This window comes from Trematomus bernacchii, unplaced genomic scaffold, assembly GCF_902827165.1.
Source record: "Trematomus bernacchii unplaced genomic scaffold, fTreBer1.1, whole genome shotgun sequence".
Classification (NCBI taxonomy): domain Eukaryota; kingdom Metazoa; phylum Chordata; class Actinopteri; order Perciformes; family Nototheniidae; genus Trematomus; species Trematomus bernacchii.
In genome coordinates, this window is record NW_022987674.1 from 769364 (window position 1) to 786478 (window position 17115).

The 17115-nt window shown below is 42.2% G+C and overlaps 1 long non-coding RNA gene across 1 annotated transcript; it reads left to right on the forward strand.

Annotated features, from left to right (window-relative positions):
• Positions 1-8817: 8817 nt before the first annotated feature.
• Positions 8818-13509, forward strand: LOC117487524. Its single transcript, XR_004556377.1, has 3 exons — positions 8818-8944; positions 12421-12543; positions 13446-13509. It is a non-coding gene; the product is annotated as an uncharacterized LOC117487524 (long non-coding RNA).
• Positions 13510-17115: the final 3606 nt, after the last annotated feature.

Below are 17115 nucleotides of genomic sequence, written 5' to 3' on the forward strand. Positions count from 1 at the left end.
TGAGGGAGACCTAGAAACACCTTACAAGCCAACGTTACTAACCACAGCCGAATTGCCTAGTATTAACAGAAAGATTATTACATTTGATATAAGGAATAGGAATGATTTTGAAGATGTAAAACTAGTGTATTCTTTTTTATATTTTAGATCATACACTTCCTAGCGGTTCAGGACCCATCGTTGTTGGAGTGGTAAGAACACTCTGTTGTTCCCACTCCTGGTCCCGCTGGCTGTGCTCCTGGTGGGTCTCTACAACAAAAGAATGCCCGGTAAGTGCAATATATAACAACTGTCTTCCTTCAACAACAAGATACCTGTTATGGCCAAGAGCCATAGCGTGGGAAGGACGAGAACATATATGAAAAATATATTTATTAACAGAAGCTTAACGTAAACTAAAAAAACTAACACAAAGGGAAAACAAAAGACGAAGCAACGTGGCTGCTCCGAGGTCAGGTCCTCTGCGGGAGAGAGAGATCGAGACTCTGGCTCAGGCCTCTTAATCCTCCGCCAGCCATCATGTGTCCTCAATCAGGGCGTCAGGTGTCCCCAATCAGGGCGTCACAAGCAGAGGAGAAACATTAAAGGGCCATTCACACCACAGGAGACAACAAGGCAGGGGTCGTCACAATACCTTTGGATGGAATATTTGTGTTTTATTTTCTGTACAAGAAAATACAACATGTAATTCGAGTGAGTGTTTATTGAACAAAAACTTCATTCTAATAGTTAGGTTTAATCTTTCTAGCATATTACATGTGCTGTTTTGAGGGCATTGCGCGATGAGTGCTCTCATCATAGAGTGTCCAATGCTGGACGATTCTCACTCAACGATCGCCATCTTAGCTGCATCACGGAAGTTACGCAGTTATCAGAGCAACAAGCTGAGCTAGCTCGGTTATCCTGCTGTGATCTGATCAAGAATGATTGTGATTGGTGGTTTGCTGTGCATGCAGAGCCGGCATGTCACTCACTCAAGTGCCCCTGACATGAGAGCGTGAGTTTTCCTTTTGTAGCAAGCAGCAAAAATAATTGTAACATGACGTGTTTGAGTTCATTTGCCTACTTAATATCGTCCTAAAAACCCTAGTCTCTAGCTATCGTTGCTAGCTATCGTTGTTAGTACAACATGCAGTGTACTAAGGGCAGTATCTGGACTTGGACAAAGCATTGGTTTTACAGTCTTGTCAGCCATGAGCAAGGATGTGTTGTGTGAGATCGTTCTAAAGTGCAAAGGTCTGTTATTATTTGATGATGTTCTTCAAAAGGGGATCAGAGGTCACATCGAATAGCAGTCCTGTCAATCATTATCTGGAATAACTGTAAACCTTAATCCACTGCACAGTGAGTTGACCCTGCTCACAGCCGCCCAGCTCTCATCAGATCTGAAGTTTCTCCCTCACAGTGAGCTTCTGTAGGGCTCCGTTTAAAATATCCATCGTTCTGCTTCATATCAATCTTTATTTGCACGATCCTATGATAATGAAACTTAATATTTCATGCAAGAGTAAGAAAGACATTCTCTGAAAATGCTGCTTTCAGCCTCAAATATGTACATTTCCTGCTTTTCTTACGCCTTTGAGACACTGAGTCATCTTGTTTTGCTGACATTTTACTGACCCAACGATGAACTGAACAAATTATCAAAAGATTTATTGATTAAAAAATAGTTTTTAGTTGGAGCCCTTATTTATATTCGGTCAATCAATTAATCACATTTTATTTATATAGCCCAATATCGAACATTTGACATTTGTCTCAGTGATGTTGACTTTATCCATAATCATAGCTATGTGTTAACATGGTCTTTATTTACAGGAGCGTGCATAAGTTGAAATAAGGGCGAAGGTAACTCGTTTATTTTCTGTTTAAATCAAAACATTCAGGTAGCAGCAGATTTGAAAATGTCTTCTCTTTGCAGGTTCAAAGCCTCTGAGAAGCAGCAGTGATGGCTCAGGTGGTCAGTGTCTCTGTCCACTCATTAAAAGCTGGTTGTGTGTGTCTTCATGTGTGTGTTTTAACTGTGTCTTCTGGTGCTTTTCCACTGCAGCACGACCCGCTTTTTTTTGCTTTTCCACTCAGGGCTACTTTTTCACCTTTTTTCTGGCCCTCCAAAATTGAGGTTCTTACCGGGCCAACAACCGGGCTGAATATGCTAAACTAGTGACGGCAAGGGGGCTACCACTACAACAACATGAACATATTTGACCGTGATTTAATTGTAATACACAGTGAAATCGCACTCAACGAGTGAAACTGGACAGTAAGAATCACCTCACAATGGATTAAGGATCGTATATATAATATATATATCATTAGTAACAATATATAAAATATATTATATATAAATATATATATGCCGCTAAAACTGTGTAATATATACCTGGCTGCTAAATCCTCCGAACTGTTACAGGATGTGTATTTTGTAAAATGTGTAACTTTTTTTTAATCTTTAATACTTTTTGTATGCATACTTTAGGTAACATTAAGCTGTCTTTGGCTCTTTTCTGCTGTAACAATGTAAATGTATTCTGATTCTGATTCTAATTGATATGTTTTTGTCAGTTTGTTTCCCTATATTGCGACACTTGTTTTGTTTTGTATTGTAGCGTCTCGCTACAGGAACACAGGGAGGCTTGGTTTGTCCTTTATCCGGGAGTTTATTATACAGATCACAGGTTACTGTTGGCCATAACCACGCCAAACAATCCACTAACTCTGTCGTATATCCTCACTCTCCGTCACATATTCCCCAAGCTCTTCTCTCGCTTCCCGCGTCTCCCCCTCCAGGAACCTCCCTCTTCCAGCCCCAACCAACCAGACAACACTCTCCCACCCAAACCCACAGCTACAGGTCACAAGAACCGTCCATCAAAACAGTGGCACGTTCACTGACACTCTGTAAAATGCAAACAAACTCTGAACAACAAACACATCAAACATCAACATTATAACCAGTCCGTTACACTTTCCCCCTTCCTCAAAGTCCCTCGTCCTCGAGGGAATAAACAAAGTCTCTCAGGTGGTTAGGGGGTCTGCGATTTCTCTGTGGCCGTGCCTGGTCTGCGGCAGGGGGAAACAGGCCCACCGTGGGGCTCAGAGTAGGGCAAGGGAAAAAAAGTCCAGGTTGTGGGGAACCAGGCAAGGTCGCTGGGTCATGGGAGGGGGTTTGGGAAGAAGAAAGAATAGTGTCCCTAGCCCGCTGTGTCTCACCAACTGATCCTAGTGGTGTCGCTGTACCCCGATAGGGTGCCAACCTGTCCCGGTGAAGAGCAACTATTCTCCCTCTCCTCTGCAGTTGGACCCTGTAGACGACCTCACTCAGTCTCTCCAGAACCCTGCAGGGCCCTTCCCAGTTGCTGTCCAGCTTTGGGCATCTTCCCTTCTTCCTCTGTGGGTTATACACCCAGACCAACTCGCTAGCACTGAAATGCCGTCCTCTAGCATGCACATCGTAGTTCCTCTTCTGCCTCGCCCCTGCACTCTGTAGCTGGCGCCTGGCAAAGTCGTGAGCAGACTGTAACCGTTCCTGGAGTTTCCTGGCATATTCGAACCCTGGGGGGTCCACAGGAGCGTCGGGGGGTAAGCCCATCATCATCTCGCCTGGCGTGCGCATCTCCCTTCCTAACATGAGGAGGGCAGGGGAGCAGGAAGTGGAATCTTGGGCCGCAGACCGGTACGCCATCAGCACGAGGGGGACATGGGCGTCCCAGTCTCTTTGGTGTTTCGCCGTCACTATGGCAAGCTGTTGAGCCAGTGTGCGGTTGAACCTTTCTACGAGGCCGTCGCTCTGTGGGTGAAGGGGTGTGGTGCGGGTCTTATGGGACCCCAGTTTTTCGCACATAGCCTTAAACACTCGGGACTCAAAGTTCCGGCCCTGGTCTGTGTGTATGACTTCAGGCGCCCCGAATCTGCTAAACATTCCCTCCACCAAAGCATCCACAATAGTCTCTGCCTCTTGATTTGGTAGGCTGTATGCCTCAGGCCACTTAGTGAAGTAGTCCATGGCTGTGAGGATGTAGCGGTTCCCTTTTTCTGTGCGGGGAAACGGCCCAAGAACGTCGATCCCGATCCTCTCCATTGTGCACCCTACCGGAAATTGCTGGAGCTGGGCATGAGATCTGTCGGTAGGGCCCTTACGTGCAGTGCAGCTGTCGCAGCGGCGACAGTAATCTTCCACGTCTCGTCTGTGTTGGCCCCAGTAGAATCTCTGTCGCAGGCGGCGGAGAGTCTTAGAGACCCCAAAGTGACCAGATCCTGGAGTTCCATGCACTGACCGAAGTACCGTCTCCCGCAGGGTCCTCGGCACCACCACCTGCCACCGTGTCTCTCCTGTAGCCGGTTCCTTCCACCCCCTCTGCAGCACTCCATCACACAGCCGCAGGGCTTCGAACATTGACCATAGCCCTTTTGTGGCACGAGAAAACTCAGAGATCTGTTCCCACCGGGGTTTGTGTTGTGCAGCCACCCAAGCGGTCACCGGCCTGATGTCGACATCCCCCTCCTGATTCTTCCTCCATTCGGCAGCATCTACAGCTAAAAGTCCATGGTCAGTTGATGCCCCGACTGGTCCCACAGCTGCACATATCACCTCAGCCTGTAGACATTCCCTCTCCTGTGTCTCTCTCTTCACGCAGTAGCGGCAGTCATCACTGTAGCAGGGGCGGCGGGAGAGTGCATCAGCGTTGCCGTGCTGCACGCCAGGTCTGTGAATTATGGTGAAGTCATATGCTTGTAACTCTTCAATCCAGCGTGCCAGCTGACCTTCTGGTTCTTTGAAGGACATGAGCCACTGTAAGGCAGAGTGATCAGTCCGGACTGTGAAGTGGAGGCCCCCTAGGTAGTACCTGAAGTGCCGGATGGCGCTGACCACAGCAAGCAGTTCCCGTCTGGTGACACAGTAGCGGCGTTCAGCTTTGTTAAATGTTCTGCTATAGTAGGCCACTACTCTCTCTCCTTCTGGTGTCACCTGGGCCAGCACGGCTCCTGCTCCACTGTTGCTGGCATCGGTGTCGAGGATGAAGGGAAGGGTGGGGTCAGGGGGAAAGAGGATCGGTGCCTCCACTAGGGCTTCCTGTAGTAAAGCAAATGCTGCTTGACACTCCATTGTCCATGAAAACACCTCTCCTTTCTGTAACAGGCGGAACAGCGGCGTAGCTATGCAGGAGAACCCTTTCACAAACCTCCTGTAGTAGGAGGACAGGCCCAGGAAGCTCTTCAGGTCCTGCACAGAGCTGGGGGTGGGCCAGTCCTTCACAGCCTGCACCTTCTCTCCCATGGTGCCGACGCCGCCCTCCGTTAGCCTGTGACTGAGAAAAGTCACCTCACGCTTCACAAAACAGCACTTCTGGGGGTGCAATTTCAGTCCTGCTCCAGCCACTCTCACCAGCACACGTTTGAGGGCCCCGAGAGCTGATTCGAAGGATTTCCCATGGACGAGGATGTCGTCCAGGTAAACAACACACTCATGGCGGGGGATGTCTGCCAGTACCTGGTCCATAAGCCTCTCAAACGTGGCAGGGGCATTACAGAGGCCGAATGGAAGAACTTTAAACTGCCATAAACCCCCGTTGGTGATGAAGGCTGTCTTCTGTCTGGCCTCAGGGCAAAGGGGGACCTGCCAATATCCGCTGCGTAGATCCAGGGAGGAGAACCAGGAAGACCCTGCCACTGTATCGAGTGCCTCATCGATGCGAGGAAGTGGGTACAGGTCCTTCTTGGTCACTTTATTGAGCGGTCTGAAGTCTACGCAGAACCGAAAGTCCTCCTTCTTTTTCTTAGGAACCATGACTACTGGAGCGGCCCAGGGGCTGTTGGAGGGTTCGATGAGTCCAGCCCGTTGCATCTCCCCCAGTGCTTTATCCGCTGCAGCTTGTCTGGCCAGAGGGAGGCGTCGTGGTCTCATTCTAATGGGCTGTGCATCTCCAGTGTCGATGTTGTGTTCGATGAGATCTGTCCGGCCAATATCGGTCTCAGACAGTGAAAAACAGTCTTTGAATTCCAGCAAGAGCTGCAGCAGCAGGTTCTGCTCATTGGGAGTTAGTCCATCAGAGTTTCTCTGCCAGACCTCTGTCACTGCCGAAACTCTCTCATCGGTGACAGGTTCTGCAGCAATAACTGGGTGAAGACAAGGGTCCAGGGTCGGCAGGGTGGGGGTTTGTGCAGGTGCCGTCATCTGGGAGTCGCAACAAGCAACGGCGTCGGTCACTGTCTCGGTTGTCTGTGTTATAATGGTGTGGGTCACACGACAGCCTGTCTGGGGTGGCCGCCTACACATCTGAACGACCTGTCCATCTGGAAAAGTGAGTGTACCCCTCTTTGTGTCAATGACACAGTCTAATGTCCCAAGAACATCCAGCCCCAGGATGCAATCTTCCAGGTCTGCGACCCACACTGGGCAGCGAACAGACTTCTTTCCCACCCCCATTGTCACAATTGTCTCTCCCACCATCGGACATCGTTCCCCGGTAACTGTCTGTAATTTCACTATGGTGGGGCAAATAGTTGTTTTATTTCTCACTGTAGTAGTCCCACAGCGACATGTTCTCACCGAGATGGAAACTGTAGGCTGTATGGCAGCAATCACTGTAGCACGCCGCTCGTTAGCTGTCGTTAATCCGGAGTTGAACTTTTACTTCTGACACCAAATGTAGCGTCTCGCTACAGGAACACAGGGAGGCTTGGTTTGTCCTTTATCCGGGAGTTTATTATACAGATCACAGGTTACTGTTGGCCATAACCACGCCAAACAATCCACTAACTCTGTCGTATATCCTCACTCTCCGTCACATATTCCTCAAGCTCTTCTCTCGCTTCCCGCGTCTCCCCCTCCAGGAACCTCCCTCTTCCAGCCCCAACCAACCAGACAACACTCTCCCACCCAAACCCACAGCTACAGGTCACAAGAACCGTCCATCAAAACAGTGGCACGTTTGATTGATTGATTGATTGAAAAGTTTATTAACAGCTTGTATATTGGGTACAGTACAGTACAGCTCAAAACATACAATTGTTAAGGGGATGCAGACCAGAGAAAGACTTTCGTCTTGTTTACATCAGGGTCCCCCATTTCCAATTCATCATATCATTTAAGACATATAAGACATATTTGACATACAGATGGCTTATTTACAATTTACATACAGGTGGTTTTTTTACATACAGATGGCTTATTTACAATTTTCATTTTAGATTTCGTTCTAATACATCCTAACCGGACATTTAAGACATACCAAGTCTACAGATATACAGTTAGTAACAGAGTCTAAAATGCGAGTATATACATAGATGGGGAGGGGAAGCTGTCCATTGTACGACAGGTTGAGATTTGTACCATTACCGGGGCCAGTTTTGCAATGCTTTCCCCCGAAGGTGCTCTTTAAGAGAGGTTTTGAAGGTAAGTATAGTTTTACTTTCCTTTACAGTTGTGGGAAGAGCGTTCCACCTTGATGTGGCATAATTGCGAAACGTGTATTCCCCTTTTTTTTGTGCCAAATCTGGGTTTTACATGATTTGTGGAGCTCCCTCTGGTGTTATGATCATGGTATTCCTTGACCTTTGGGAAGAATTTTGACATGTACATGGGTACCATAGAGGTGTAGTGGATCTTGTAGACCAGGCCCATTGCAAGTAGCTGTACTCTGTCGTCTACTCTAAGCCATCCTAGGTTGTCAAAGTGGGCAGAGGTGAGGTGGGTTCTAGATGAAAGGTCAAGCAGTAGTCTGACCAGTTTATTTTGCGATGTTTGAAGTTTTATTTTTAGCGCCTTGGAGGTGCTATGGTACCATGACGTGCAAGCATAGTCATAGTACCCTTGAATGAGTGCTCCTGCCAGAGTTTTCAGGGTGTTTTTGTTTACCAGAGAGGAGATCCGGTATAGGAATCTAGTTCTTTGATTGACTTTTTTAATTACATTGGATGCCATTTTGTCACAGGAGAGGTTTGCCTCAAGAATAGATCCTAGGTATGTAATTTCCTTCTTACTTGTGAATTTCCTTCTTACTTGTGAATTTCCTTCTTACTTGTGACGTTCACTGACACTCTGTAAAATGCAAACAAACTCTGAACAACAAACACATCAAACATCAACATTATAACCAGTCCGTTACAGTATGTATCAATACCTTCACCCAGCTTTGAGGCCTCCAATGAATGAAATCATCTTGTGGCTGGGAAAAATGTGAACAAATAAATCTCACAAAGAGTGACTTTCAGGCGTAATCATTATAATATCAAAGACAAGTGCTTTTAGTAACAATATATAATATTCTATATCATCTGTTTTATATCTGTGAATGTACATGAATACAATACTGCACTATTAACCATTTGAAATAACATTTACTGATAATACTAACAATATTTGTACTTAAGTATAGTTTTACATGCAAGGTTCAAGGTTCAAGGTTCAAGGTTCTTTATTGTCAAACTGACATAGCTACAGAGTAATTATGTTGTTGAAAATCTTAGGTCACAGGCTTCTCCAACAATGCAACATAATAACAATACAGATAGCAAGAGCAATACAAAAAGAAAAATAGTTATAAAATAAAGTGAGCATGTGGAATAGTGCAGTATGAGTCTATATACAAGTTATTGGAATGATATATATTAGATATTAGATACATATTACTGAGTAGCAGATGAATGTTTTGAAGTTGTTTCAGCAGTTCAATTGTTTAACAGTCTCACTGCCCGCGGGAGGATATGGATATGTATTTGTATTGGGTTATTTGAACACACTGTGTTGATGTGTTCTTTTACTTCAAGTACTTTGTTGTGCTTGTTTGTAGCTACATGTCTGTTCCTGTCTTCCTGTAATATGTTCTCCTGTGTAACTTGATCGAAGGGAGCTGCAAACAGGGAGGGACCTCGAAAGTGAAAGTAAGTGAGTAACAGACAGACTCCATTTCACACGTTGACAGAGCAGCAGAAAGAGAACAGGGTGAGTGTTAAAACCAGGCTCTGCTGGGGTTTCCTAAAAATTCATGTTTACTCTGTTTGACGTTATCTCAGAAAAATACAGTCTCGATAAAAAAGCAACGTCTTAGAGTCCGATGTGGCATATTGAAATGTTGGAGGCCTAAACTTCCCCTTTCACGTCCGTGTGTCTGCGCCATCATGGTTACATAACTATACAGACTTATGTGTTTTTGTTCTGTGGTGTTAGTTGATTTAAAACAAAAAGTAATCGCGTAAATCACGATCATAAACTGTGATTAATCTTCATAAATCAGAAGTTTAAAATATTAGTAGGCCTGTTAACGTGTATTTTGGAGAGATATAAAACAAATACATCGTGTGTAGTAGTCTAATAAAGTAGTCCATGAAAAACTGCTGAGAGAAATAAGAGGGGTTTGAATCCGTGTATCTACCGTCCGTTTGTTTTTCTTTATTCAACAAGTAAACTGAAGAGCGAGGACTTTTTGACTTTACAGGCGCATTTCCACTACACGGTCGGCCTCGGCCACGCAGCTCAACGAGGCTCCCTCCTGTCAGATGGAGGGAGTAAACACAGCGGCAAGCTTTGGGACAAACTCCCCTCTCTCCGGCAGAAACAGGAAATGCTGTAACTGTATGTAACAACGGTTTCAAATCAGCTTCTCTTTGACAAAACATTACAATTAATAACTCAAATAAAACTCCAAACATCTTTAATTGTGTTTGTACAGCTCTTTTAGTTTAAACCTGATTTTTATAAGCTTCTTAGTTTTTGCAACAGTCGGTAAATATACACAACTTTATAATAAAATAAAAATGTACCTTTTTCTAGACTAAACACAGGTAAAGTCACAAGGGTTTGTCACTTTGCTATCAGGCCAGACTCTAAAGACTTTCCAAGGTGTAAAAATGCTGCTGCCGGAGTACTGACAGGAAGTATTGCTGATATCATGTCCACCATATCCTCTTAAAATACTCTGCCCAATAATATCAGTCTCAGGAAGAAAGGTGTTTTAATGCTTATTAAAAATAGCAGAGAAACATGCATTCTTGTACTCAGGAGGGGACATTGACAGAGGAGTACTCACAAAGTACACAGTAAAAGTACTTCATAGTACTTGTGGGAGTAGTTTCACTAGTACTGAGTCCAACAGGATCAATCTCACGAAGAACTAATGGCAAAAATCATTTTCCCCCTCATCAAACTTAGAAGAAGTGGCTTGATTTTGTTCTCAGGAGGGGACATTGACAGAGGACTTTTTTTTAAAACAACACACTAGAAGTACTTCATTGTATTGTGGTAGTAGGTGTAAGACTACTGAGTCCAGCAGTATCAATATCATTAAGAACTAATGGTAACATTGTGGTATCACTCATCAAAGATAGCAGAAAGCATGCATTATGTACTATGGAGGGGACTCTGACAGAGGATTACTCACAAAGTACACAGTAAAAGTACTTCATTTTATTTCTGGTAGCAGTCAAACTAGTACCGAGTCCAACAGTATCAGTTTTATTAAGAACTTATGGTAACAAATATTTGTATCGATCATCAAATATAGCAGGACAAAAAATGAAGAGCAGCTGATTTGAAAAAACAAAGTGGAGAGACGGCTGAGTGACCGCAGAGCAGAATCGCTGCATAGTTTAAATCTCCTAACAATGTTGTCCATTTTAGACAGAGGCTTATTATATTTACAGCCCTTAATAACATTCATTTTCTGGGCTCAATATGTGTCTTGGCCGTTTTCGTTGTGATCGCTAAATTCACCTTGTTTATAATATTATCACCGTTCCAAGCAAACGAGTGCTTTTGTTTTGAAATCACTTCCGTGAGTTTCGCCCCGCCCCTCGCTCCAATGACCATTGTCGGTATCTGTCACTACCCGTGCTGCCCCCCTGCCCGATCTGTACTGCGCATGTGCGAGATGGACTCTTTTTATTGGGTTCTTTTATTTGGGGTTAAGTACATTGTCAGAATAAGTGAGAAATGGATTTAACTTCTGTTAGACAGCTATATGCCATACATCTTTGCATACATTCACAGTAAATATTTATTCAGTATTCAGTATGATAGCTGTCATACCAGAGAGAACCGCAGTGACGCGTCCTAAAACCCGGAAGTAAACTTCTTCCAGTTCCTTCGACAAAAGGGTTACCCTAGGGTTACCCCTAACCCTAACCCCTAAACGTCTGAATAATGTAGTAACTACTAGTCTAGTCTGTCAAAGGGAGAATCTAGTAATTTTTTCGCGCAATGTTAGTAACTATAGTGTGATTACTGAATGTATAACAGTAACGCGTTACATTACTCCGTTACCGACAAATGTAATATTATTACAGTACCCAACACCAACTCTGCTCGTATGGGAGTATAGCTACTTGCTGCCACTATCATATTGTGAGCACTATCTGCTCCTAAAGTAGTGAGCTGTCCATCTCCTGGATTCAGCAGAATGCCACCCCTCCGTTTTCACCAGACCTAAAGAACGAGTGCACAACACTTGTCATGGATTAAATGTGCTTTTACACCGAGGTAGTTATAGCTCTGACTGATGTGTGGAGGTGGAAGAAGTACTCAGATCTTGCTCTTGAGTCAAAGTAGAAGTACTCAGATCTTGTACTTGAGTAAAAGTAGAAGTACTCAGACCTTGTACTTGAGTAAAAGTAGAAGTACTCAGATCTTGAGTAAAAGTAGAAGTACTCAGATCTTGTACTTGAGTAAAAGTAGAAGTACCAGAGTGTAGGAATACTCTGTTACAGTAAAAGTCCTGTATTCAAAATGTTCCTCAAGTAAAAGTAGAAAAGTATTCTCATCAAAATATAGTGAAAGTAGCGACAGTAAAAGTAGTCATTGTGCAGATTGGTCCATTTCAGAATAATATATATGATATGTTTTATAATGATTGATCATGAAAGTGTTCTCAAAGCTGGTAAAGGTGCAGCTAGTTTGAATGACTTTGTATACTGCAGGGTAGCTTGTGGATTTACTCCAGGAGGAACTAAAGTCTGATTTAAGTGTTGATTACATTTCACATCATTCATCCACATCTGTGAAGTAACTAAAGGTATTAAATACATGTAGTGGAGTAGAAGTACACCATTTACCTCTGAATTGTAGTGGAGTAGAAGTACAGGGTAGTGGAACATTAAAATAAAGTACAGGTCCCTCAAAATTGTACTTAAGTACAGTACTTGATTAAATGTACATTTAGCTTGTTCCATTTCTCTCTTTCCTTGACTTCCACTGCCGTGCAATTCATGTTAAAATACCTGCTGGAGTTACGAAGGAAGTTTGGGTGAAACTTGGTAATATGATTCATTTTATGTAAATGTTTTGACACGTTAAGGTTTGCAGATTATTCTCAACCATTCACGTTTTTTTTTACAGCACAAATTTAAACCAAAATGTATCATTATGATGGATTTGATTGAAATGCTTGCATTATAAAGTGTGTGTGTTTATGTATTTGTCTCCAGGGTTACTAGTTCATCTCTCAGGATGGAGAACATGAGAGATTTGGATGATGAGGAGGAGGACAAATCTTCAGTGTCCAGAAAACCTCCAGATTTGAGTAATACACTTGGAGCATCTGACACAAGGTAAGAGTCTGTTTCTGCTGTGAACTGACCTGAAGAGGAGTCTGGTTTGATCTGAGTAGCAGATCACAGTACAGAGACTCAGTAAAGCTTCACTGTGGAGTTCAGTCAGACAACTCACGTGTTTCTTTAACATGTTTATTAGAAGCAGCATATAGTTGAGTTTGGCGTCTAGGCTCGGGCCTCATCACTCCACAGATATACATAGCACGATGAGTGATGATTAAATAACTAACCCCCCCGAGCCTACAGGTGGAAGCTGGGGTGGAAGCTGGGGTGGTGGTGGGGCAGCAAGCAGCAGCGATGTGGAAGTAGCTGCAGCAATAGCAGCACCAAGCAATGCATGGAGAGATCTGGCAGGTTAAATAGAGCGGCATATTGAGGAGACTCTGTTTGGTTGGTTGTAGAGTGGCAAGGGGCGTTATGTATGAATGCAGCATAAGTGCTCGAGTTGACTGCCTGAACTAGCTCATAGGCTTCGCCCCATTCATGAAACATGATCTGAGTAGCAGATCACAGTACAGAGACTCAGTAAAGCATCACTGTGGAGTTCAGTCATGAAACAAAGTCAATGAGAGGAAAGAAACCCAGAAGAGGAAAGTAAAGAGGTAACTGAGCTCTGGCTGTGCTCATCAGCAACAGTTAATCATCTACTATTGTGAAATCATTCTCACACTCGACATGTAGGACTTTGTGTTAGGTTTAGTAAATCAACTTTGAACATGTAGAACTTTTCCCTCTCACAAAGAATTGTAACAACAGAAACCCTCAAACACCATTTTTAAAACATAAAGTTTAGAGTAAGAACAAAAATCTTTAAAGGGGAAAGAAAATAAAAACTGAAATCAAACGCTGCTTTTTACAAGAACTAGTGATGTGTGTTAAACATTCTGTTGTTTCCACAGACAGAGAGCAGAGTCTCCAGTCCCCAGCTGTCTGTCTCTGAAGAGTGACTGGTCTATGGAGAAACCTCCAGTCTTCAGTAATGAACCTGGACCCTCAGACACAAAGTAAGAGTCTGTTTCTGCTGTGAACTGACCTGAAGAGGAGTCTGGTTTGATCTGAGTAGCAGATCACAGTACAGAAACTCAGTAGAGCTCAGTATAGAAACTCAGTAGAGCTCAGTACAGAAACTCAGTAGAGCTCAGTATAGAAACTCAGTAGAGCTCAGTATAGAAACTCAGTAGAGCCCAGTATAGAAACTCAGACGTACTTGAATCAGATAAGGGAAATATCGGCACCTAGAGCTCTACAGTACTTCATATTGAATTGAAGTTATACATTTATGTGTATCAACCATTGATTGTTAGTTTGACTTTTAATGGAGCAGCCACAATGTTAGCTAAGTCTAACTCCACTCAATCTAATGTCCATTCAGGAACTAGCATTTTGAAAGGGATTTGCTTTCCATGTTGTGGACAGACCTGACAAAGTGTTCACTGCTTTTACAAATTGGAATCATTATGTAGTTATTACATAAACAAGTTTAATTTAGCCGTAGTAAAACTTGTGAGGTACAGTGAACATGCTGTAGGCGATGATGTTACAGACAGAAGGGCGTTTTGTTTCATAATTATATGAATCACTAAATATCTACCACTTGGGAACAGTTACCAGGATGAAATATCATCTACAGATAAAGAACTTTAAAAAAACAAGAATTTGCCAACTTTGGGTTGTACCATTGGTGAAAATTAGTCACCGCAAAGTGCTATAAAGGATGTGTTGATCTCCACAGAGGGAAGAGGAAGAGTGGTGTTCCTGTGGAGGAGCAGCTGTCCAGCTGTGCTCTGTGTCAGGACGTCCTGAAGGATCCAGTCTCTACCAGCTGTGGACACTGGTTCTGCAGACAGTGCATCACCTCATACTGGGAGCAGAGACCTCCATCAGGAGACCCCTGCTGTCCCCAGTGTGGAGAAAGATCCAGAACCAGAGCTGGACTGCAGACAGCCAGTCAGACCAGAACAGTAACAAGTAAGTCTGAACATCTGTCCAGGGTTTCCCACAGATAGACTTTACTTGGGCTGGCCACCCAGATATATTAACGTCCGCCCAGGTATATTAACGTCCGCCCAGGTATATTAACGTCCGCCCAGGTATATTAACGTCCGCCCAGGTATATTACTACCCTCCTGGCAGGTTTACCTGCATGTGCCGTCCGACCTCTGCAGCTCATCCAGAATGCAGCGGCTCGTCTGGTCTTCAACCTTCCTAAATTCTCCCACACCACACCGCTCCTCCGCTCCCTTCACTGGCTTCCAGTAACTGCTAGAATCCACTTCAAGACACTGGTGCTAGCGTACCATGATGTGAATGGATCTGGCCCTTCCTACATCCAGGACATGGTTAAACCATACACCCCAGCACGTGCACTCCGCTCTGCATCAGCCAAACGGCTCGCTGCACCCGCACTGCGAGGGGGACCCAAGTTCCCATCAGCAAAAACACGTGGGTTTGCTATCCTGGCTCCAAAATGGTGGAATGAGCTCCCCATTGACATCAGGACAGCAGAAAGCTTACACATCTTCCAGGGCAGACTGAAAACTCATCTCTTTCGACTCCACTTCGAGCAATACATTTAAAAACAAAAAAACAAACAAAATAAAAAGCACTTATATACTAACAAAGCACTTAGATACTAACAAAGCACTTACATACTAACAAAGCACTTATATACTAACAAAGCACTTATATACTAACAAAGCACTTATATACTAACAAAGCACTTATATACTAACAAAGCACTTATATACTAACAAAGCACTTACATACTAACAAAGCACTTACATACTAACAAAGCACTTATATACTAACAAAGCACTTATATACTAACAAAGGACTTACATACTAACTAAGCACTTATATACTAACTAAGCACTTATATACTAACAAAGGACTTACATACTAACAAAGCACTTATATACTAACAAAGCACTTATATACTAACAAAGCACTTATATACTAACAAAGCACTTATATACTAACAAAGCACTTATATACTAACAAAGCACTTACATACTAACAAAGCACTTACATACTAACAAAGCACTTATATACTAACAAAGCACTTATATACTAACAAAGCACTTATATACTAACAAAGCACTTATATACTAACTAAGCACTTATATACTAACTAAGCACTTATATACTAACAAAGCACTTAGATACTAACAAAGCACTTATATACTAACAAAGCACTTACATACTAACAAAGCACTTATATACTAACAAAGCACTTATATACTAACAAAGCACTTATATACTAACAAAGCACTTATATACTAACAAAGGACTTACATACTAACTAAGCACTTATATACTAACTAAGCACTTATATACTAACAAAGGACTTACATACTAACAAAGCACTTATATACTAACAAAGCACTTATATACTAACAAAGCACTTATATACTAACAAAGCACTTATATACTAACAAAGCACTTATATACTAACAAAGGACTTATATACTAACAAAGCACTTATATACTAACAAAGGACTTAGATACTAACAAAGCACTTATATACTAACAAAGGACTTATATACTAACAAAGCACTTATATACTAACAAAGGACTTAGATACTAACAAAGGACTTAGATACTGACAAAGCACTTATATACTGACAAAGCACTTAGATACTAACAAAGGACTTAGATACTAACAAAGCACTTATATACTAACAAAGCACTTATATACTAACTAAGCACTTATATACTAACAAAGGACTTATATACTAACAAAGCACTTATATACTAACAAAGCACTTATATACTAACTAAGCACTTATATACTAACAAAGGACTTATATACTAACAAAGCACTTATATACTAACAAAGCACTTATATACTAACTAAGCACTTATATACTAACTAAGCACTTATATACTAACAAAGCACTTATATACTAACTAAGCACTTATATACTAACAAAGGACTTATATACTAACAGAGGACTTATATACTAACAAAGGACTTATATACTAACCAAGCACTTATATACTAACAAAGGACTTAGATACTGACAAAGCACTTATATACTAACAAAGGACTTAGATACTAACAAAGGACTTAGATACTGACAAAGCACTTATATACTAACAAAGGACTTAGATACTAACAAAGGACTTATATACTAACCAAGCACTTATATACTAACAAAGGACTTAGATACTGACAAAGCACTTATATACTAACAAAGCACTTAGATACTAACAAAGGACTTAGATACTAACAAAGCACTTATATACTAACAAAGCACTTATATACTAACTAAGCACTTATATACTAACAAAGGACTTATATACTAACAAAGCACTTATATACTAACAAAGCACTTATATACTAACTAAGCACTTATATACTAACAAAGGACTTATATACTAACAAAGCACTTATATACTAACAAAGCACTTATATACTAACTAAGCACTTATATACTAACTAAGCACTTATATACTAACAAAGCACTTATATACTAACTAAGCACTTATATACTAACAAAGGACTTATATACTAACAGAGGACTTATATACTAACAAAGGACTTATATACTAACCAAGCACTTATAT